The 21,493-nt window shown below is 55.1% G+C and overlaps 3 protein-coding genes and 1 non-coding gene across 4 annotated transcripts in view; 2 read left to right on the forward strand and 2 right to left on the reverse strand.

Moving 5' to 3' along the window:
• The window catches only part of LOC116824745 (uncharacterized), an 864,335-nt gene that overhangs the window by 816,961 nt on the left and 25,881 nt on the right, over nt 1-21,493 (forward strand). The window lies entirely within an intron of this gene.
• Nucleotides 1-21,493, forward strand: part of LOC116824014 (uncharacterized) — a 585,485-nt gene that overhangs the window by 425,720 nt on the left and 138,272 nt on the right.
• The window catches only part of LOC116823303 (uncharacterized), a 703,657-nt gene that overhangs the window by 54,872 nt on the left and 627,292 nt on the right, over nt 1-21,493 (reverse strand). The window lies entirely within an intron of this gene.
• On the reverse strand, nt 13,823-13,894 carry TRNAC-GCA (transfer RNA cysteine (anticodon GCA)). The gene has a single exon. It is a non-coding gene; the product is annotated as a tRNA-Cys (tRNA).

Here is a 21,493-nt window from a genome sequence, read left to right on the forward strand (position 1 = left end):
CACAGGACCCCTTACGCCCTGCTCCGGGTCCAGAGGACACCTAACGCCCAGCTCCGGGACCACAGGACCTCTAACACCCGGCAGAGTGAACACAGTACCCCTTACGCCTTGCTCCGCGTCCACAGGATCCTTGACGCCTAGCACAGGTTCCACAGGGACTCCAGACGCCTAGCACGGGGTCCACAGGACCCCTAAGGCCTTGGTAAGGGTCCAGAGCCTGGTCCAGACCGCCCCTAAGACCCAGCCCCGAGACAGCAGGACCCCTAACGCCCAGCTCCGGGTCCACAGGACCCCTAGCCCCCAACACCGGGACCGCAGGACTCCTAACGCCTAGCTATGGTTCCACAGGATCCTTAACGCCAAGCTCCAGGTCCACATAACCCCTAACGCCCGGCTCCGGGTCCACAGGACCCCTAACGACCGGCTCCGGGTCCACAGGACCCCTAACGCCCAGCACCGGGTCCACAGGACCCCTAACGCCCAGCACCGGCCCAAAGGACCCCAGACGGCCAGCACTGGGCCCAAAGGACCCGAGACGCCCAGCACCATGTCCACAGGACCCCTAACGCCCAGCACCGAGTCCAGAGGACCTCATACGCCCAGCACCGGGTGAACAGGAACCATAACTCCCAGCTCCAGGACCACAGGACCCATAACGCCCAGCACCGTGTTCACAGGACCCCTAACACCAAGCACCGGGCCCAAAGGACCCCAGACGCCGAGTACCATGTCCAGAGGACCCCTAACTCCCAGCACCGGGTCCAGAGGAACTCAGATGCCCAGCACCGGGTCCAGAGGACGCCTAACGCCCAGCACCGGGCCCACAGGACCCTTAGCGCCCAGCTCCGGGACCACAGGACCTCTAACGACCAGCTCCGGGACCACAGGACCCCTAACGCCCAGCTCCGCAATCACAGGACCTCTTTCGCCCAGCACCGGTCCCAAAGGACCCCAGACGCCCAGCACCGGGTCCACAGGACCCCTAACGCCCAACACCGGGTCCAGAGGACCCCTTACGCCCAGCCCCGGGTCCACAGGGGTGCAAGCATTGGGGTCTGGGAAGTTTTTTGGCCCTGGCAGGTGGTTATTCTGTTCCACTAGTAGGGGAAGTTCCCCAGCCCAACCAGGGGTGTCCTTCCAATGTTGGGCCTAAATCTGAATTATTCGGCTAATTTTGTACCCCTCCTATTCCCCCCTGGTTATTTCCTGACCTCTCTCACTCCGCAGTTCCACTCCTGTACATTTATGCCATCTCCCTCCAGCCGAACCCACAGCTTGTGTAATCCCTACTCTCGTGTCTGCTACAGCCTGCTTCTCGAGGGTGAGCTGATCCAGAGAAACATGGATGTATTCTTCGCCTGTCGAGGGTGAAGGCATGGAGAGATTCAGAAGGCTGTTTGTCCATTTCACGACCAACTTGTTTTTCCCTGGGAATGTATTGTTAGGTCTGAGGAGATATGTTGGCCCATTTTTTAGATGGGGGGAAACGCAAAGAGGTGAGATTTTCACAAGCATACACCCTTCATAATCCTGGCCTGGTTGGAGATGGTGGAAATCTGCCATCTCACACTCTTCCCCTCCCTCCATCTCTGCTTTCCCCCTTCCCCTTCTGACCACCTCCACCCTCCGACACAAAGGCAAACCCCATAGCGGCCATCTCTTGCATCGTGAATCCCAGGTTTGACTCCGTGCAGATCCGTGGCAGGAGCTGAGGCAGCTGTTCACTGATGTAGCAGCAGCTCCCAGGCTCTCCTTCTAGAGGACATTCACAACCAGGGAGCATTCAGGCGGCTGTGAAGTCGAGGCTCCCGGGACATTTGTTACAGGGTCACTTCCCTGCAACCCCAGCACTTTCTCTGGGTCTCTGGACTCGTGGTGGTGTTGGCAGAGGCCCGGGTCGACTGTAGGGCTATTCCATAGTGCCACGGGAGAAAAGTCTCTCCCCTGGTCTGGGCCAGAGGACTTTGCATGGGAGAACATTCGTTAACAGGACCCTGTGGGGAGGAGCCTGCATTTCCCAGCTGTTCCAGATACCACTGGTGTGACCAAGAAACTCCAACCCGCCCTGGTGTGAATGGAGAGAGCCGCCCCCCTCTGTCGCTACAGCGCTTGGACAGTACGTAATGCCCCCGCTTGCCCTGTTAATCCAGAGTCCACCTTGTCCTTTATGCTCAGGTCATTTCAGACACTGGGTCAATGACCAGAAATGTGGCATAGGGGGAGCAGGCCCAATACCTTTAAAACTTGTGATGGGATCCACCCTTGTCCACCCTCACTGCTCCCCACTCTGGGCAAGGACTTCGGGTGATTGCCAACCACCGTTTGGCAGGCGGCAGGGTTTGGACTTGTGTTCAACTACGCAGGCATCTTGTACAAGTTCCTACAACGTAGCCACACACATCGTTTACCAGGACCAATGGCAGCAAACTATGAGTTTTCCAATGGTCTCCAAGGCATCATTTCTCACGATTATTGCAAGTGAGGTGCAGGGCGTGCTCACAGGGGTACGTTGCGTCACACCCACCAGCGCCACCTCCCTGCTACTTGTAACAGGAGAGAGGGGAGGAGTGGAGGGGCAAGACCCGCAACTCCCCATTCCTGTGTCGGCCAGGGACCGATCCTCAGGGCCCAGAACTCGCGCCGCTGTGGGGGGGAAGGCCCCTCAACCGGACGGTTGTCTGGGCTCTGCACTGTCTGGCACCGCAGCACTCTAGCACTGTGGGCTCAGGGCTGAGGGAGCGCGCTGTCTAGGGCAGGCCGGCGGGAGCAGGGACCCGGCCATTGCCAGAGCGCCCAGGAGGGAAGGACCCCCCCTCACCCGCACAGGGCAGTCGTTTCAGGGCCCAGCTCGAGTCTGGTGGCGCGGCAACGGGGGGGGGGGGGCCGGAAGATCTAACGGGCCCGGGTGGGGAGCGCGAGGCGGTACCGGATCTAACGGGCCCGGGGGAGAGGGGGGGACTGCTGGGGCGAGTACGGATCTAACGGCCCGGGGGAGGCGGCCGGGGCCGGTACCGGATTACGGGCCGGGAGGGGAGGGGACCTGGGGCGGTACCGGTCTAACGGGCCCGGGGTGTGAGGTGACGCGGGCGTAGCGGATCTAAACGGCCCCGGCGGGGGAGGGACGCATGGGCCCGGTACGGATCTAACGCCCCGGGCGGAGACGCCGGGGCCGTACCGGATCTACGGGACCGGGGGGCTGGGAGGGCGCGGGCGCGTACCGGAGTCTAACGGGCCCCCGGCGGGGGGAGGGGAGCGCGTGGGCGGTACGGATCTAACGGTGCCCGCGGGGGGGACGCGGGGCGTGTCGCGATCTTAACGGGCCCCGGCGGGGGGGGCGGACGCGGGGCGTTTACCGGATCTAACGGGCCGGCGGGGGATGGGACGCGGGCCGGTAGCGGATCTACGGTTCCGGCGGGGGCAGGCGCGGGGCGGTACCGGATCTACGGGCCCCGGTCAGGGGGAGGGACGCTAATGGGGTCGGTACCAATCTAAACGGGCCCCGGCGGGAGGGAGGCGGCGCGGGGGCCGGTACCCTGGATCTAACGGGTCCGGGAGGGTGGGGGACGCTGGGCCGGCGTAACGACTCTAACGGGCCCGAGGTGCTGTGGGATACGTGCGTACCGCGCTCGCTGTGGGGCCGGTACCGAGTATCTAACGGGCCCCGGGGGCCGGGGAGGGGGACGCGCGGGGCGGTACGGCATCTAACGGCCGTTGGGAAGGGGTACGGACGGGGCCGTGTCAACGGATCTAACGGCCGCGGGGGGGAGGGGACGCGGTGGTCCAGTAACGGATCTAACGGTCCGGCCCGGCCGGTGCGTCCGGAGGCGGGCCGTCGCGGGCCGGTAGACGGATCTACGGTAACCCGAGGGGGCGCGTCCCGGGCGCTGAAGCAGGAACGCTACGCCGCGGCCGCGCGCCTTCCACCGCGGCCGTCGGGGGCCCGGGGCCGCGATCCACAGCGCGGTACCCGCGTGGTAGGGCGGGCAGATGCTTCGCGGGGGGCGGTCCCCCGCCCCCCACACTCACCCGCATGTTCGCATCTCCCGGCCCGTTACTGCCGCCCGCGCAGGCTCGGGGGGGGGAAACCCCTCGGCGCCAGTGGCGTGCGCGAAGCTGCTCCGCCTCGCGCGCGCGCCTTGCTGGGACATGTTGGTTCTCGTCCGGTTCTGGGCGAGCGCCTGCGCTGAGATTGCGCAGCGACTACAGGACTCCTGGCACCGGGGGGAGCAGGGAGGTCAGGTGCTCACCAGTCACCCCTAGCAACGGGGCTAGCCGCGAACCCCTGGGAGCCACCCCCCTCCCGCCATAGGGTCCTCGCCCCTCCTTCTCCACAGGCCCGCACCGCTTGTCTCCGCTCCCCTCCCCGCCCCTTCTCAAGGCCCGACCCTGGTTCCCGAGGCCCCACCCCCTCGGCAGAGTTGAGATGGAGCTGGAGCTGGGCTCTGGGGCAAAGCTGCCGGGGCGAGTCTGCGCCGCTGGGGGGCCCCGGCCCTCCCCCTGCCCGTGGGGCCTGCGCCACGGGGGGGGACCGGCGGGGCTGCTGTTCACCCAGGTGCTGGGGAGCACCCCCAGGGGCAGCCTCGTGTGCGTAAGAGCCTTGGGGGGTCTTTGGCAGAGGGTTTCTGGCTCTGACTCCCAAACCTCTCCCAGGGTCGCCTCTTGGCCACGTGTCCGTCCGCCCACTTAGTGCAGTTGGGCGCTGATTTCCCGCTGCCAAACCACCTTGACTCATCCCCAGCCAGTTTACCTGCGCCTCGTGTGGCTCACCAGCTTCCTCTTTGTGATCGTTTGCGACGCGCTTTGCCGGCCCTGACCACTCAGGCTTCAGGCCTGTATTGCCGAGATGCGCCTCGAGCCTTTTCAAAAACTGGCGTCCGTTAGCTCTCCTCCAGGCGTCTGTACCGCGCCGGGATTTACAATGAGACGTTAAGACTACACTTAGTAGTTCTGCAATGTCCCGTCTGAGTACCTCAGAACTCATTGTGAGCATACCGTCTGGGCCCTGGTGACTATGCTGTTTAATTCGATCCAGTTTGTCTCCCAAACCTCATCTAATGACACCTCAATTCTGAGACGCATTCCTCGATCTTGTTCAGCCTAAACCGAATGGCTCAAAGTTTGGAATCTCCCTCACAGCCTCATGCCGTGAGCGCCTATGCAAGAATTCATTTTAATTTATCTGCATGGCCTTATCTCCTTGATTGCTCCTTTCAGCACCTCTCCATTCATTCAGGCCGCGCTCCACCGCTATGTCCCTTATCATACGGGGCTAGCTGGCTACCAGTAGCAAAATTTCCCCACAGGCGAGCGAGATTCTCGAGGGTAGACAGTGGTAGTATTATTACACCACAGAAGACCAATTTCAACAAGGGGGACGAAAACATCACTGCATTGGCTGGAATCGGAACCCTGGGTTCAACTGCTTGGAAGTGCGCGGATCGCTCACACAATACCACCAGCACTTAAATACACTGTCTCACTAATATCGTGAACTCTTGCGAGCAAAGCAGTGACACAGCCAACACTGTTAACAATCGCAGGTGGGTTTGAGGGGAGGCAGATTGTCAGCTCTGCAAGGCAAGGTCCCACAGCTGTCGCCCTCGAGACCAGGAGTGGGAAAGGGGATCTCTATTCCGCAGGACTTGGCCCCAGCTCCATTCTCCCGTAACAGATGGAAATGAAGATAAGTTCATCTTAGCTTAGAAGGAAGGAGCTCTCCTTTTTAAGCAAATGTTGCTGGTTCTTCCTGCTTGGTGACAGAGGGTGTTTCAGGTTGCAGCTGCCACTGACTAGCGGAGGGAGATAATTTTTTGACCAGGAGGAACAGGAACGCCTTATTTATGAGGGTGTATTGTACTGCAGGCAGGCCCTTTCCTGCATCTTTCTCTGGGAATCAAGTTCTGTACCAGGCTGCCAAACTGTTACCAGAAGATGGAAAGGAGATTGGCCACACCATGGCGCCAGGACACAAGGATGAAACATGACCACCGCTCTGTGTCTCAGTGACGCTGAAAAGCGCTCGATCTCACTCACCTTGTGTTGGGGAGTCTGTGTCAGTTTCGCCTGGGCATAACTACAAGGCGAAGCATTTCAGGGTAGTTAGACAGCTAGGATTGAAGAGATTATTTAATGTTATAAGAATTGATTAAAAACAAAACCTGTCCATCTTAACTGGAGCTACCTGTTATGAAGGCGCGTTGGGTCTCTGGGTTCAGCTCTGACTACTCTCTCGGAATGCCCTGGGTGTCCTGCATGCCAATCGGCGCCGGAGTGAAAGCGAAACCCAGCTCTGCGCTGGATTTGTTCCAGTTTGAGGAACTGATATTTTGATGAACTTGTTGCTCCTGAGACCAGAACTACCCACCCTGCCTCCCAGCCTGCTTCCGCTCCCCCAGCCTCTCCCCGCTGCGGTCGGCACTTACATTGCTTTGTACATAAGGAGCCAGCTGAAGCAATCTGTGGACCACCAGTGTTTATCTTAGACTCATGTAAGCACAGGTAGATTCCAAAGACTTGCTTGAGAATGTGGAAACATTACAACTTGAGGAGGTCTTTCCTGACATTGTAATCTAAATCCTGCTGTGCTTTAGTTTGACCCAGTTGCCGTCTTTCCTTCTCCTTTGACAGAGAGACACAATTTTTTCCATTCATTTTTATGGCAGCCTTTCAAGTATTTGGAGCGTTATCTGTTTCCCCGTCTGGTTATTCGCTCTTTCCATTAACTACGTGCCCACGTTCCTTCAGCCTCTTGCCTCAGAAACTCAGTCGGCACTGGCCGTGATTAAAAGGTCTCCAGGCCGTGCTGATGGGAGACAAGATTTCCCATGAACCACAATAGTTGAAACTATGAAAAAGGGACATTGCGTTATGGGGCCTGCTCACTGCCAGGACCCCTCCTGTTGCTGCAGGGACCAGGGGATGTGTGGCAGCTCTCAGGCGAGCGTCTGTCTTTTGCTCAATGTCTTGTTAATGAATTGGAGTTCTTAATGAATGCTCTGGGGAGTAATTGGTTTCTATTTACCATAGCGCCCCGCTTGGCTTCTAAGGGTTTGGAGAAATGCCCTGGATAGGTTAAATTGCACAGAGCTGGGAGGCAGGGCCGTGGTGCCAGACAAGTAGTAGCTGTGCTTGTGAGACCGATCAGGGAAGGGGATTGCGCAAGGTGCGTGTTTTAATGCAGTATAATATTTAATAACATACCCCATTATTAACACCCATTGGCTGGTAGACAGGAAGAGCTCTTTGGACATCGGGTGTGTCGCTTCAATCCTCAGGATCACTGCTCCAATTTTTATTGTTTGTCAGATGGAGTATTTATCAGTGGTAGAGCTTGACTGCAGATTCAAGAGGTTTCCCTTAGTTCAAATCCAGGTGCTCTCCTTAACACCGCTGCTCTCTCTTTTTAATGCAAATATATATTTTCATATCCATCTCCAGTATGTTCAGCAGTTCCACTAAATGGTGGGGTGAGGGAGGCTTGTCTAATGTCCACAGACCTAGCAAATCTGTCCATCAGCTGAAATCAGAGCCAATTCTCCAAGGGTGACACACTGTACCCCAAGTAACACCCAGAACCCCCACATTCACCACCGTTCTATGGGGAGGATATATTTTGTACAAAGTGTGCCTTGGGAGGTATCATTTGAAAACTCATAATCTACTGAAGATCATTTTTCTGTTAAAATGTGGGTACCAACATTGTCTGCGAAGCTATGAGCGTTTACAGTATATTTGTTACTGAAGTATGTTGTAATTCTGACGCCTCAGTGTCAACAAAGGCCTGACCACCGTGGTTGGAAAACTATCAGCTACGTTACCGCTCCTCCCCCATCTCGACTCATGGCAACAAGATCACTTGAAAGACAATAGGAGCATCATTGACCTGGTTGGGGGAAAGGGTGGTCCTAGCTGGAAGGCTTTTCAGTTCGCATGAACTGCTGAAAGTTTTTAGATGAAATAAACCTTTTTTTTTCAAATCTTATTTATCTCAGTAAAGTCTAGGAATCAGACTGTGGTTTTATGTTTTTATTTCTTTTGTAACCAGCTCTGACTTTTAGGCCTTTATCACTTAGATTTGAAGGGAGTAAATCTTTCCCCAGTTAATAAATTTGTTTTTATGGTTCTATCTAAACCAAGGTGCTTTGGTTGAAGTGTGTGGGGCATCGCAACTTAGATTAACAGAGGCTGGGAAAGCATTCACGTAACTCAGCTGGGAGTGACTTTGCATGCTTGTGGCTGTGCCTGGAGAGGTTTGTTGTTCACCAGCAAAGCAGTGGGCTGGAGCATTAGGGGAACACAGCAGTTCATTGGTCCCGATTGTACCCTGGGGAATGTCTCACTAAGTCTCTAGCTTATGTTTTCATGGTTTAAACAAAGGTTTAATATGATGCACATTTGGCAGATCCTTGGTCACCCTGGGCTGTGATGTGCAGAAGAACAAAAACCGCACCCAGCTGGGGCTGAGGAGTCTGATGAGCAAAGGCACCTTGGGGCAGGCTAAAGTCACCAGCACTTTGACTCCTTCACACTCAGCCAGCAGCAGCCGGGACCCCAGGACAAGGCATGAGAAGAAGCCAGTGGCTCTGAGCAGGAAAATAGCCACCAGGAAGCTGGGCAGAGCTGCCAGGATTCTCAGAAAGGCCACCATGTCCAGGACCAGAAATAGCCCTAAGAATGTCGTGGCTGCAGCGGGGACCAGAACAGCAGATAAAAGCTCCCAACAGGTCTAAGCTGCCAAGACCAGAAGGTGGTCAACATCCCTCCTAAAACCAAGTCAAGAGAGATCCAGGCTAAAGCCAACCCCAAAGCCGGGGCGAAGAAGGTGGCCCTGAGAAAGAAGTGAAGAGATTTCCCATAGGGATATCTCCTGCCCACAAAGAGCTCTGTTAAGAATCCCCATGTGAGTGATGCGCTGACAGGGCAGCTGCCCATAGCTCCCGACTTCTGTTTGTTCTCTCTGATTGGCTTCTGCTGTTAAATCAGAACAAGCACCAACGGGAGTGTGTCCCTGTCACTTCACCAGCTGTAGAATAAACTGTGTCTGCATCTCAACTTTGATTAATCTCAGTTTTTAATTCCTTCCTATTGTGATAATTTCCCAGTACTCTGCCTCATTCCAACTGTGACGTTATGAGTGTAATATAATATCTCATTGAAAGATAACAGGGCCAGAAAGAGTTAATGAACTGACCTGACCCATGGGTGAACCTTAAGGACTGGTTAGCAAGATATGTAAATAAACAGAGCTTTGAAATGCAAGTCTGCATTGTTAGAGGTAGAAGGGGAGGTGTTTGCTCAGGGGGTTGGCATACTGTTTTTGTACTGCTATACCTTTTATTGCAGGCTACAAACGCAAGAAGCTACCGTCTTCACCTCTGGCCTCCTTGAGCATGTCAGCATCTCTCTGCCCCTCCGTGCGCTTCCCACACGCGATCACCCCAGCGGGGCTCCTGGGGGCCACAGGTCCTGCACCCCACTTTGCAGTCAGACGTGACTCTCAGCCAGCCAGTAACACATGAGTTATTCGATGACAGGACAGGGGTTAAGGCTGTAGGACAGCAACCGGAGCCCTCGGCCGGGTCCCATTCCTGGGGCAGTGGAGCCAGACCCCATGTTCGCCACTTCATCCTATCCCCAGCCAGCTCCAAGCTAACACCCCCTCCACCCCTCCCTCTGCTCAGCCCCTTTCCCGGCCAGAGGTCATCCTGAATCTCTGCGTCTCCAACACCTTCAGCTGGCACTTTGCAGGGAGGGGTCCAGGCCATCAGTTGCTAGGAGACAGAGGCCAGGCATTTAGGTGCACTGGCCCTTTGCTCTGCAGCAATCACAACCTATTTCACCACCTAAGATACTTAAGAACTGCAGAGGGGAAACTGAGGGACCAACACAGTATTCAGAGCAAACATTAAGAACATCCAGTTCGTCACACAGACACACCAGCTCTCGGGTTGTAAAGTTACAGAGACTCCTGCCGATTATGAAATGGAAGAACATAATCTTTAAATAGTTGCCCTTTCAGTGCCTCTGAAATTACAAAACAATCGATCTGGTTAAAGGAGGTTGCTGTTTATTAGAGCCCCAATTGATATTACATGCACAAAGAAAGGTGAATGTGAACGGTTTGGTAAAGCCTGGCTATTTTTTTTAACAGGCTCCTGCCCACCTCAGCAGAAGGTTTCAGTCACAGGCATGGCAACTTACTGTCCAAGTGTAACACAGACTACCCATTCCTCCCATATGCAATCTCCAGGGGTGAAAGTAACTTACAGGACTTATAGGTACTGCTGGTGCCTGAGAGGAGCGTGGCCTCATCCAGAAGAGGGTGGCCTCAAGCAAAGAGGCGGGGCCTCTCAAGATTAAAAAGGCCCTGAGGCACCGACTGTGGTGGGAGCTCAGGGCCTTTAAATCAACCAGGGCTCCCAGCTGCAGAGTGCTGGGAGCCCCAGGGGCCAGAGGCAAATTAAAGGGCCCGGGCTCTGGCTGCCATGGGACCCCGAGCTTTGGCCCGGCTGGGGGTGGGTTTAAAAGGGCCCGGAGCTCCCCACCACTGCAGGCAGCTCTGAGCCCTTAAATCCTGGCCCCAGCCGGCCACCGGAGCCCGCAGGCAGGATTTAAAGGGCTCTGGGCTGCCAGCAGCGCGGGGAGCTTTGGATGCCCTTAAATCTCACCCCAGCTGGCAGAGCCCATGGCGTGGGACTAAAGGCCTCGTGGTCCCCGCAGCCACAGCAGCCCAGAGCCTTTAAATCCCCATCGTGAAAGCGCGTGGTCCGACACGGTGTTACTGGCCTTGCCGGTATGGCGTACCCGTACCGACTGACTACTTTTCACTCTGGAATCTCTGACCAGAATGTGGTCGTACCGGTGCTTGCCCGTGGAGAGCCAGCTGAGGTCACATCAATCAGAGTGGAACTGCAAAACAAAACAGGGCAGACAAATCCCTAGACCTGGTGGTTATGACCACTATTAGATCTTACAAGCCAGCACAAAACAGCTTCCTATAGTATCTCCACTGGTCACATTAGAGTTTAAAAAACCAACCCAGTTCCCCTAAAGTGCCAGCCTTAGGCCTCTGTCCAGATACACAACCTGTCAAACATAGATGATGATCCTGACAAACTTACTTTATCATATAAAAGAAAAGGTTCTTCAATCCAAAGATCAGCCACTAGCCAGGTTAACTATAACTTAAGATCTAACCCACAATACAACGCTATAAGCCCATTCTTATTGATAAGCTAAAATTTAGTAGAAAAGAAAAGAGAAGAGAGTGTGCTAAAAGATCAATACACATACAGACTTGATCACTCTTGAAGTTCAGCATACATAGCAGGAGGTGAAGTTGTAGTAGCCAAAATTCTTTTAGAAATAGCCATAGGCTATACGTCCAGATGTCCATATTCATAGCGTGACTCAGTGAAATGACTTTGGGCGACTCAATCCTTGTGGCTCAAGGTTTCCCCCGCTTGAAACCCAAAGCAGATTGAGATGAAGAAGGATCGGTCCAGGTTCTTATAACATTACCAGCAGCTTCGGCCTGAGAAAAACAATCGCTTAACTCCCTTCTCCCAAACATCCTGGCAATTAGCACAGAGTAATTTCATTCATTAAACAGTCAGATACAGTTACACAACCTTCCAAAGAGAACACATAGAGCAAAACCGTATTCTCACTCAAGTACATCTGTACATGCATATCTTCTTGATTCTGAATTAAAACTATAGCAATAGACAACTCACGCGTTTGCTTTTCACAACACACCTGCGCAAAACCCTTCACCTCTACCCTAACATTGCAGATTGCATTCAAAGCTCTGTTTATTTACATTTGCTAACACAGTCCTTAAGGTTCACCCAAGGGTCAGCGTTCAGTTCATTAATCTTCTGGCCCTGTTATCTTTCAATGAGATTTATTTAGCTACTCATAACGTCAACCAGTGGAAATGAGGGCAGTTAACCAGGGAGTGGAAACAGGAGACTGAAGGAAAGCCTAAGAGTTCTTTCAATTTCAAAGGGTGCTTCTATACAGCGACATTTTGGTACTGGTAGCTGGTTTTGTTCTTTGTTTGTTTTTAACTCCCCTACATTTCTAACTTTAGGCATGCAAGTATACTAAAGGTGTCTAGTTTCTAGTTGTGAAATAAAGGGGGTGGGTTGCTCAAGTGAATAATTTGTGACACGACGGAACTGTCTATATAGGCTTCTACTAAGACGTAAAGAGCGGGCTGGTTCTCTTGGAAGACGAGCTGCTCTCTGTTGATGCGTGCACTTGTCAATAAAGAGCTTTTGATCGGACCTTGCTGGTGTTGCCTGTCTCTCTTGCGGTCAGACAACCAACTTTGCCGTCTGGGTTAGAGTCCCTGACATTGCCCTGCAGACAGTCTGCTCCAAGGGAGAGGAGGCTCCCCAAAGTCCTGCCTGGCTTGGTGGGGAGCTGGTCCAGGGCATCGCCCGGGGCTCCGTGACAGTCTGCGTCTAACTAATTGCAGGGTTAGTGTAGTATTGGATAGTTACTTGCACAGTCTTACTTCTCTAATGTCACTTTCTCATCTTGGTTGAACACTTGTGTAGAAACAGCTAGTCTTTCAGGTGAATTGTAAAAGTCTTGTTCACACCCATGGGTGTCGAGTTCTATTCCTTGTACTGCCCGGGCGCCACGAGCCTGGCTCCAGGCCGGGTCTCTCCTTCAGCCCCACTGGGCACCCCTGCTATTTAAAACAGCCCGGGGGCCCCACCCACCACCGGCGGCGCAGCAGAGCTGGGCAGCTTCCTGTCTGCTCGCTCCACATGGCTGCCGGCCCCTCTCTGCGGCCCCGGAGTGGGGTGGGTCTGTGTCCTGCCCCAAGCGCCCCTGTGGCCAATGGGAAGCTGCGGGGGAAGTGCCAGGGGATAGCAGCATGTGGAGACTCCTGGCTCACCCTGCCTAGGAGCCGCAAGTAAGCGCCGCACCTCCCCACCCCCTCTCAGAACCTGCACCCCCACCTCTTTCCCACACACCCCCTCCCGCCCCCAGACTCCCTCCCAGAGTCTGCACGTCCAGCCATTGTCCCAACCTGGAGCCTGCACACAGCATCCAAACTCCATCCCACAGCCTACACCCCAGACCCCCTCCTCGACCCACACTCCCTCTCAGAGCCCAACCTCTCACCCATCCTGCACCCCAATCTCCTGCCCCAGCCCAGGGCCTGCACCCCAGACCTTCTCCCCCCACCCAAATTCCCTCCCTGAGCCTTAGGCAGGTGGGGGTGGAGTTGGGGGAGTGGGTTCTGGGCACCACCAAAATTTCTACAAACCTGCTGCCCCTGTTCACACCTTCTGGCCACAAGACTTTTGAGACGTCTTCAGGGATGACATGCAAATCCATTGCTTACGGTTTCTCTGAGGGTGACTGGTTACTTCAGTAGCTGATAGTTTTCCAACCACGGTGGTCAGGCCTTTGTTGACACTGAGGCATCAGAATTACAACATACTTCAGAAACAAATATACTGTAAACGCTCATAGCTTCGCAGACAATGTTGGTACCCACATTTTAACAGAAAAATGATCTTCAGTAGATTATGAGTTTTCAAATGATACCTCCCAAGGCACACTTTGTACAAAATATATCCTCCCCATAGAACGGTGGTGAATGTGGGGGTTCTGGGTGTTACTTGGGGTACAGTGTGTCACCCTTGGAGAATTGGCTCTGATTTCAGCTGATGGACAGATTTGCTAGGTCTGTGGACATTAGACAAGCCTCCCTCACCCCACCATTTAGTGGAACTGCTGAACATACTGGAGATGGATATGAAAATATATTTGCATTAAAAAGAGAGAGCAGGTGTTAAGGGAGCACCTGGATTTGAACCAGGGACCTCTTGATCTGCAGTCAAATGCTCTACCACTGAGCTATACTCCCTCTGACAACATAAAATTGGAGCCAGTGATCTTGAGGATGTGAAGGACACACCCGAGTCCAAAGAGCTCTCCTGCATGTCTCCCGCAGCCCATGGGTGGTTTAATAATGGTGGTAGTTAATTAGTAACTGCAATGTAAACAGTCCACACCTGTGCGCAATCCCCCGTCCCTGATCGGTCTCACAAGCATTAGGCTACTACTTGTCTGGGACCACGCCCTGTCCCACAGCTCTGTGCAAAATTAACCTCTCCCAGCATTTCTCCAAACACCTGTAAAGCCCGGGGCGCATGTAATGAGAACCGATTACTCCCCAGAGCATTATTTAAGGAACTCCCAAATAATGGCATTACTGACGAAGAAACAAACAACGCGAGTTCATTGACAATGAGCCTCTGCTCACAAGGCCCCCTGTGTGCTCTCTGAGACACAGAGGGAATCCTCTCAGCACGTAGAGCGAGGAAGAGCCCACATAATGGGCACGGGGCCCTTTTTCAGTTATTTTGCATCTATTGTGGTCAGTGGAGAATTCTGGTCTCCAGGCTAGCAGGCCCCTGGGGCTCAATTCGAGCGTCGGCCAGTGCCCTGGTGGAGCTGAGTTTTCTTGAGCAATAGGCTAAGGAACTGGCATGTTGATTGTGGAGAGAGAGAGGGATAAAAGAGGGGATACATGAAAGCTAAACGAGTGCTTCCTCAAATAAACTTGAAAGGCCTGCCATCAATAAATGGATGGAGAGAAGAGGTTGTTTCTCTCAGTCGATTCCTGTCACAGGGAAGGACAAGAGGCAATGGTTTCAAAACTATAGCACACAAGATTAGAATTAACAGTGTCAGGAAATTGACCTTCTAAGTGAAAGATGTTTCCCATTCTCGTCAGTCCTTTGGAGGATCGTATCTTATGTGCTCATACCTTGAGTTCATCAAGCACCTAACGACACGTGGTGGGTCCAGAGATTGTTCTATATCACGCTGCTCTTATGTATCTACAAGACATGGTAGCACACCCAGCTAGGCGCAGCAGGCTGAGAGGCAGGGAAGCAGGCCCTGGGAGGCAGGGTTGGAGTAGCTTGGCCTGTGCGCACAGGGAACACTCAAAATGTCAGTCATATCCGGCACTGTGAAAAAATCAGACACAGAGCTGGGTTTGCTGCATTCACTCCGCCTAGTTGGCATTGCAGGGACCATACCCGGCAGAGGCAATTACTAGAAGAGTATTCAGAACTAGAAACCAGAGAAACCTGGCCCGTTTCAGATGATACAGGGATATGCTCCAAGTTAGATGGACAGGGTCTTTCGGTTTTTACAACAGATTATACCATGTAAAAATCCTTGCGGAATCGACTAGTGTCAACACTACCTGAAATTAGCTTCTGCCTTTGTAGTTTGCCCAAGGCGTTGAACGAACATGACTCCAAACACGAGTGAGTGAGATCGGGAGCGACGTTTTCAGAGCGGTACACGTGGAGGGACAGCACATAGAAAGACGTGGTGCGAGTTCGATAGTCCTTGTCCTGCTGGCGCAGCTGGTGTGGCCCATCCGGTTTATTCAACAGTCTTTCTGTATCTAAGTTTGGCCAGCTCGGTACAGAAGCTTGAGTTTCCGAGGAATGATTGCAGACTAGGGCTGCCTGCATGTAGCCGTAAACACTTGCCATAAGGGAATGAGGCCGTGGCCGTGCTTTGTCAAAAAAATCATACATACGCCTCCTTCAGTTTCAGTGGCATTGCTGCAACTTGAAACCCGCCTCTGTATCTTCTGAAAGCAGGAAAGGACCAGCAATCATTTGCTTTAGAGAAAGGAGGCAGCCTCCTTCCGTTTAATAAGTAATGACTTAGCGTCTGTCATTCCTCGTGTAGGGGGAAAGTGGAGCTGGGCAAGTTCCTGCCGGAGATAGAGATCTCCTTGTCCCCTGTTCGCTTTGTCAGCTTGGGACCCTGCGCTCTGGCAGGAGGCTGGACATGCGCCGTCCCTCAAAGACCCACGACGGCGTCCTGTATTGTTAACTGTTGTGGCTGTTGTGCCGCTTTGCTCGAGGTTACACATATTTGTGTGTGACAGTTTTATGTTATGCATTGGGAGGGTTAATAGGAGTCAGGGGGAAGCATGAATAGCTGCCCTTCCAAGCAGTTTGACCCATGGTGCGAATTACAGACAATGCAGTGATGGGGGGCGTCCCCTTGAGTGGTAGGAAATTGTCTCTTTGCTGTGTTATAAGTCCGCACTGTTTCTAGTTGAGAAACTGCTCACCCGGTTCCTTGAGGAATTGGCTACCTGGAGCACTACTCCATGATAAGGGAGCGAACGGTGGGGCGGCTGTGATGATCGGAGGAGGTGCTTGGAGGAGCTATATCAAAGGATGAGGAGTGCCATTGGGCAGAGAAGATTAAATGAAGGGCTGGGCATAGGCGCTACCGGACTGGGAGGCTGTGTAGGGAGAGTTCAAACTGAGCCATTCTGTTTTAGGTGTACTAGATCTGAGGAACGCGTCATCAGAATTGAGAGGTGTCATTAAGAGGCGGTTAGGGAACGGATGGAGATGCAATTAGGACAGGCGATAGAGGCACCGGAAGGGCACAAGGTATCAGCCAATGAAGTTATGAGGTCACCACAGAACGGGACAATTGCGGAAACTATCTAAGTGTACAGTCATGATGACCTCTCATTGAAATCCGGACGCTCGGTGAGACCGGAGACGACTGGTTAGGAGAGCTTAACGTGACGCCAGTTGTTTGAAAAAGGGCTCAGAGGCGATCTCGCGCCAATTAACAGCCTGTAAGCTAGTTAAGTGCGTGGGGCATAGAGCGGTCCTACGATCATAAAGAGGAATGCTGTAAGCCACAGTAGGCGCAGGAGTTAACGGCTGGGGTGAGTGCAAGGTGGTTTGGGCAGGCCGTGGGAATGCTAGGGACCCGGCAGAATCCAGCGTAGACTTCGTTTGTGGCGGCGGTTTCGGCATACTGTTTGTCTTTCAAGAGGGACCGTCAGGGGGAGGTTGGTGGCGTCAGTGAGGTGCCGCAGAAAACCCTCTGCCTAAGGCCGCGCGTCCCCAAACGGCTCTGTGCGAGACCGTCTTGATCAGCTGCCTCTCTGGGGGGGTTGCTCGTCATTGCACTACTGGGTAACGCAGCCCCTGCCTGTGTCTCCCCGTGCGCCCAGGGCGCGCCCTCAGGGTGCGAGGGGGGATGGCGGGGGCCGGGGCACCCCAGTTTGGGCGAGTTGCCTGCATGACGTCCGCTGCGCCGTCCCGGGAGCTCTGCCAGAGTCCAGCTGCGCAGGTCAGCCGCCATAGCGTCGGCGCGCCTGTGTGGTGGGGCCCGGAAGGGCGGGCACCTTGTAGGAAGGGGCGGGAGAGGGGGCAGGACATAGGAGTGTGGGCGTCCTTGGAGAAAGGGGCGGGTGGACCCCATGCGCGGAGGGGGGGGCGTGCTCCCGGGTTCGCGGGGCTAGCACGTTGCGTAGGGTGTGGACGGTGAAGCACCTGACCCGCACGCCTCTCCCGTGCTGGAGTTCGGGAGCCCGCAGCAGCAATTGGCGCCGGGCGCCGCACCAGAACCAGGCGAGAACCACAATGTCCAACTGAGAGCCCGCGGCGCCAGGGCGGCAGCTTCCGCGCACGCGGGCAGCTGCGCCGGGGGAGCGTGTTTTAAGACTCCGCCGCCTATGTCCCTGCGCGCTGGTAGCTGGGCAGGAACCGGGCCCGGGATGCGGGACAGCGGTGGTGGCGGGGGGGGGGGACCGTCCCGCCTTGCCGCGAGCCGTGCGCCGCCCCGCGGGCACCGATGGTTTATTTGCGTTGTGGGATAGAGGAGCCCACGGACGGCCGTTGTGTATGCGGTGAGAAGCGCGGGGGCCCGGCGTGTGGTACCGTTTACCATGAGCTGGCAGCGCCCGGGAACTCGCGCGGTTTTCGCCCCACTCTGGCCGTCAAGATCCGTTACCAGGCCCCGGGGCGTACCAGCGGTCGCCCCCCGGGGCACGTTGATCGGTGTACCTGAGCCCAGCGTCTCCCTCGCCCCCGGGCCGGGCCGTTAGATGCCGTTAACCGGCCCCGCGCCCGTCCCCCGGGGCCTCGTTAGAATCCCGTTACACCCGGCCCGCGTCCCCTCCCCCCGCGGGGCCGCGTAATCCGTACGGCCCGCGTCCTCGGAACCCCCCCGGGGCCCGTTAGATCCGTTACCGCCCCGCGTCCCTCCCCCCCCGGGCCCGTTAGATCCGTTACCGGCCCGCCGTCCCTCACCCCCGGGGCCCGTTAGATCCGGTAACACTGGCCCGCGCACCCTTCCCTACCCCTTGCCGGCCACCGTTTAGATTCTCCGTTACCTAGGCCCGCGGTCCCCGCCCCATCGGTCCGTTAGATCCGGGTACTGGCACCCGCGTCACCTCCCACCCGCCTCAGGGCCCGTTATGATCGCGGTACCGGCCTGCCCGCGGTCCCCTCGCCCCCCGCCGGGGCTCGTTAATCCGTTAACCGCCACCGCGCCCCTCCCCCCCCGGGCCCATAGAATTCCGTTACCGCCCGGCGTCCGTCTCCCCCGGGCCGATTAGAGTCCGGTACGCGTGGCGGCTTCACGTTTGTCGCGTCGCGGGCGGGCCCACACCCGGGCCATTAGATCCGGGTTACCGGCCCCCCCCCCCAGCCGGTTGTAGCCGCCACGTTGTCCGCGCTATGACTCGTAGACTCGGGAGCTGGGCCCTGACATGGACTGTCCCGCTAGGGTGCGGGGTGAGGGGGGTCCTTCCCCTGCCGGGCTGCTCGGGCAGGCCGGGTCCTGCTGGCCACCAAGGCCTCTGCCCAACAGCCGCCTCCCTCCACCTGAGGCCCAAGGCTGACGTGCTGCTGGTGCCGAGACAATGGCCAGAGACCAGGACAGACCGTCCGGTGAGGGGCCTCCTCGTCCCCCACAGCGGCGCTCGAGCTGGGTCCCGGGAGTGATCGTCCTGGCCGGCCACAGGACTGGGCGAGTTGCTGGGCTTTTTGGCCTCCATCCCCTCCCCCCTCCTTTACATGTAGCATGAGGGGAGGTGTGCCGTGTGTGTGTGTGACGCAACGTACCCCTGTGGTCACGCTTGCTCCTGCAATCCGTGATATGGCAATAGATCGTTGTGAGATGAATGAGTGGCTTGTGAGGGACCATTGGAAAACTCGATAGTTTGCTGGCGCATTATTGTCCCGGTAAATACGATGTGTTGGCAACGTTGTATGTGAAGTTGTAAGATGTCCCTGCGTGATGTTGTTAAGCACATAGTCCAGAACCCTACCGGCCCTGCCCAAACGGTGGTTGGACAAATTACACCCTGAGTCCTTGCTCGACCAGATGTGGGAAGCAGTTGATGGTGGGTAAAGGGTGGATCCCATCACATGTTTTAGAGGCTTTGGCTGGCTCCTCCTATGCCACAGTTCTGGTCTCATGTGACTTCAGTGTCTGAAATGACACGCAAGTACAGGACAAGGTGTGACTCTGGATTAAACATGGCGGAAGGTGGTGTCTATTATGTTACTGTCACACGTGACTGGCTGTAGCTGACAGAGGGGTGGGCTGCTCTTCTCTCACTCCACTCAAGGTGTTCGGTTTGGAGTTTCTTGGTCACACCAGTAGTGATCTGGGAACGCGGGCTGAGCAGCTCTCTGCCCAGCAAGGGTCTGTACGAAGGTTTCTCCATGGCAAAGGTCCTCTGTGCCAGCCAGGGGAGAGAACTTTCTCCCAAGTGGCCTGGAAACTAGCCCCGCTACAGTCCAGCCCCCGGGGCTCTGCCAAACACCAGCACTGAAGCCAGAGACCTCAGGGAAAGGCTGGGGTTGGGCAGGGAAGTGCTCTGTATTCAAATGTCCGGCGGGAAGCCTCGGATTTCACAGCCACCCTGGGAAGTCTCCCCCTGGTTGTGGAATGTCCGAGGAGAGCTGGGAGCTGCCTGAACATCCAGTAGAAGCAGGCTGCCCTCAGCTCCTGCCAAGATTCTGTCCAAGGGAGGCAAACTGGAGGATTCAGGAGGGGAGAGACTGGCCCTGGGTGGGGTTTGCGTTTGGGTGTCTGAAGGGTAGAGGTGTCAGAAAGGAACAGGGGGAAGACTTGCACTATGTTGACCTCGGTACATTTGACTATGCTCAACGTTGCGTGGGAGGGGGTGTACCATGTTGGCATAAGGACATTCTAAATTGGCGGGAGAGAAATTAATGCAGAGAACACGCGGAATGAAGTCAAGCAATGCAGCTGATGTTGACCCTAAGTGTAGACAGGTCTTTATAAATGGTAGAGCAGGCCTGGGAGGCTTGATCCTACTGCTAAATAATATCACTGTGGCAGACCTAGATTGTGACTTGCTACAGGAAAACAGTCTGGTGGGGCCTCTGTGTGAAATGGGCAGAAAGCCGCTTCTGAAATCTCTCCAACTGCTCTTTTTTCGTCCCGTCAGGCTACAGAACAACGTCCAGTTTTGATTCCGGATACGTCCCACCACTTCATGAGGAAAGACAGATGGGTGCAAGCAGAGGTAGCTGAGGTATGGGATTATCACAGAGCTGGTGGTGGGTCTCTGGCTGGAGGAGATGGGCATAAATTGTACAGGAGGTGGGAAGAGGACCAGGACCATATCCAGGGTGGGAAAGGGAGGGGAGCAGACCTGGGACAAACTTGGCCAGAACGCAGTTCGGATGAGGGGCCCCACACTGGAAGGAACAGTCTCCGGGGTTTGGGCGTGGGAAGCTTTCCACCTATTGGTGGACAGAAATAACCCCCTGGCCAGGGCTGCAAAAAACTCCCCAGACTCCCAGTGCTGCAGCCAAACTAATTGAACACGCAATGTATTTAGCACTCACTCCAAAACACATCTCATCTGCAACTGCTTTGCCTTATAATTGTTTACCAATTCCAAGCTTCTAACATTTTTTTCACTGTCAACTTCCTCTTTCTCCAGGTGTTAGTTTATGTATAATTTTATGGGGGGGAGGTAGTGGATCCCGGCCAGGAGGCTGCCCTGACCCTGGCCAGGGATCAATTTCCGTGTAATCAGCCCTCTGGCTAGTAGGTGTGTGATGAACATAGAAACCTTTCCCTCCATTGGGCAGCATGAAGTGTCCCTCTTTTTTCTCCCCAGTCTGGTGCCTCCTGACGCTCAAGGGTGGGACGTGGGAATGTGAGCATGTTTGTCCCCAGAGCTTCCATTTTCCTGTTCCAGCTCTCGCACCATGAATCCTGGGCTTGTAGCTAAAATTACTAAGTGGGGCCCTCTTGGCTATTATCAGGGCTGGTGACCTTAAAGAGGAGTGGGCTGTGTAATTTCCGAGTCAGAGTGGGCTCTGCTGGACTCACGCCAGAGAGCCCTCTACAGATGAGTCATTGGGAGGCTAGAACTATGAGAATGTGACCTGCACTGGGAAGATTACTGTCCATGTTCTTGTTTTTGAGATAGCCGTGGGTTCTCTAAGAACCCTGAGTAATAACTTGTCAAGCCAGCAGATCAGACTAGAGGCCCCATGATCTCTCTGGTAGTTTGAAGTTGCCTCTCCATAAACAGATTTCAAACTTTGAGCCCAATAATTTGAGCTTTAACTGAATGAGCTGCATTTGGAATCCGTCAAGCACCAATGACCCACTGAAATACAAC

This window comes from Chelonoidis abingdonii, chromosome 11 (assembly GCF_003597395.2).
Source record: "Chelonoidis abingdonii isolate Lonesome George chromosome 11, CheloAbing_2.0, whole genome shotgun sequence".
Lineage (NCBI taxonomy): Eukaryota > Metazoa > Chordata > Testudines > Testudinidae > Chelonoidis > Chelonoidis abingdonii.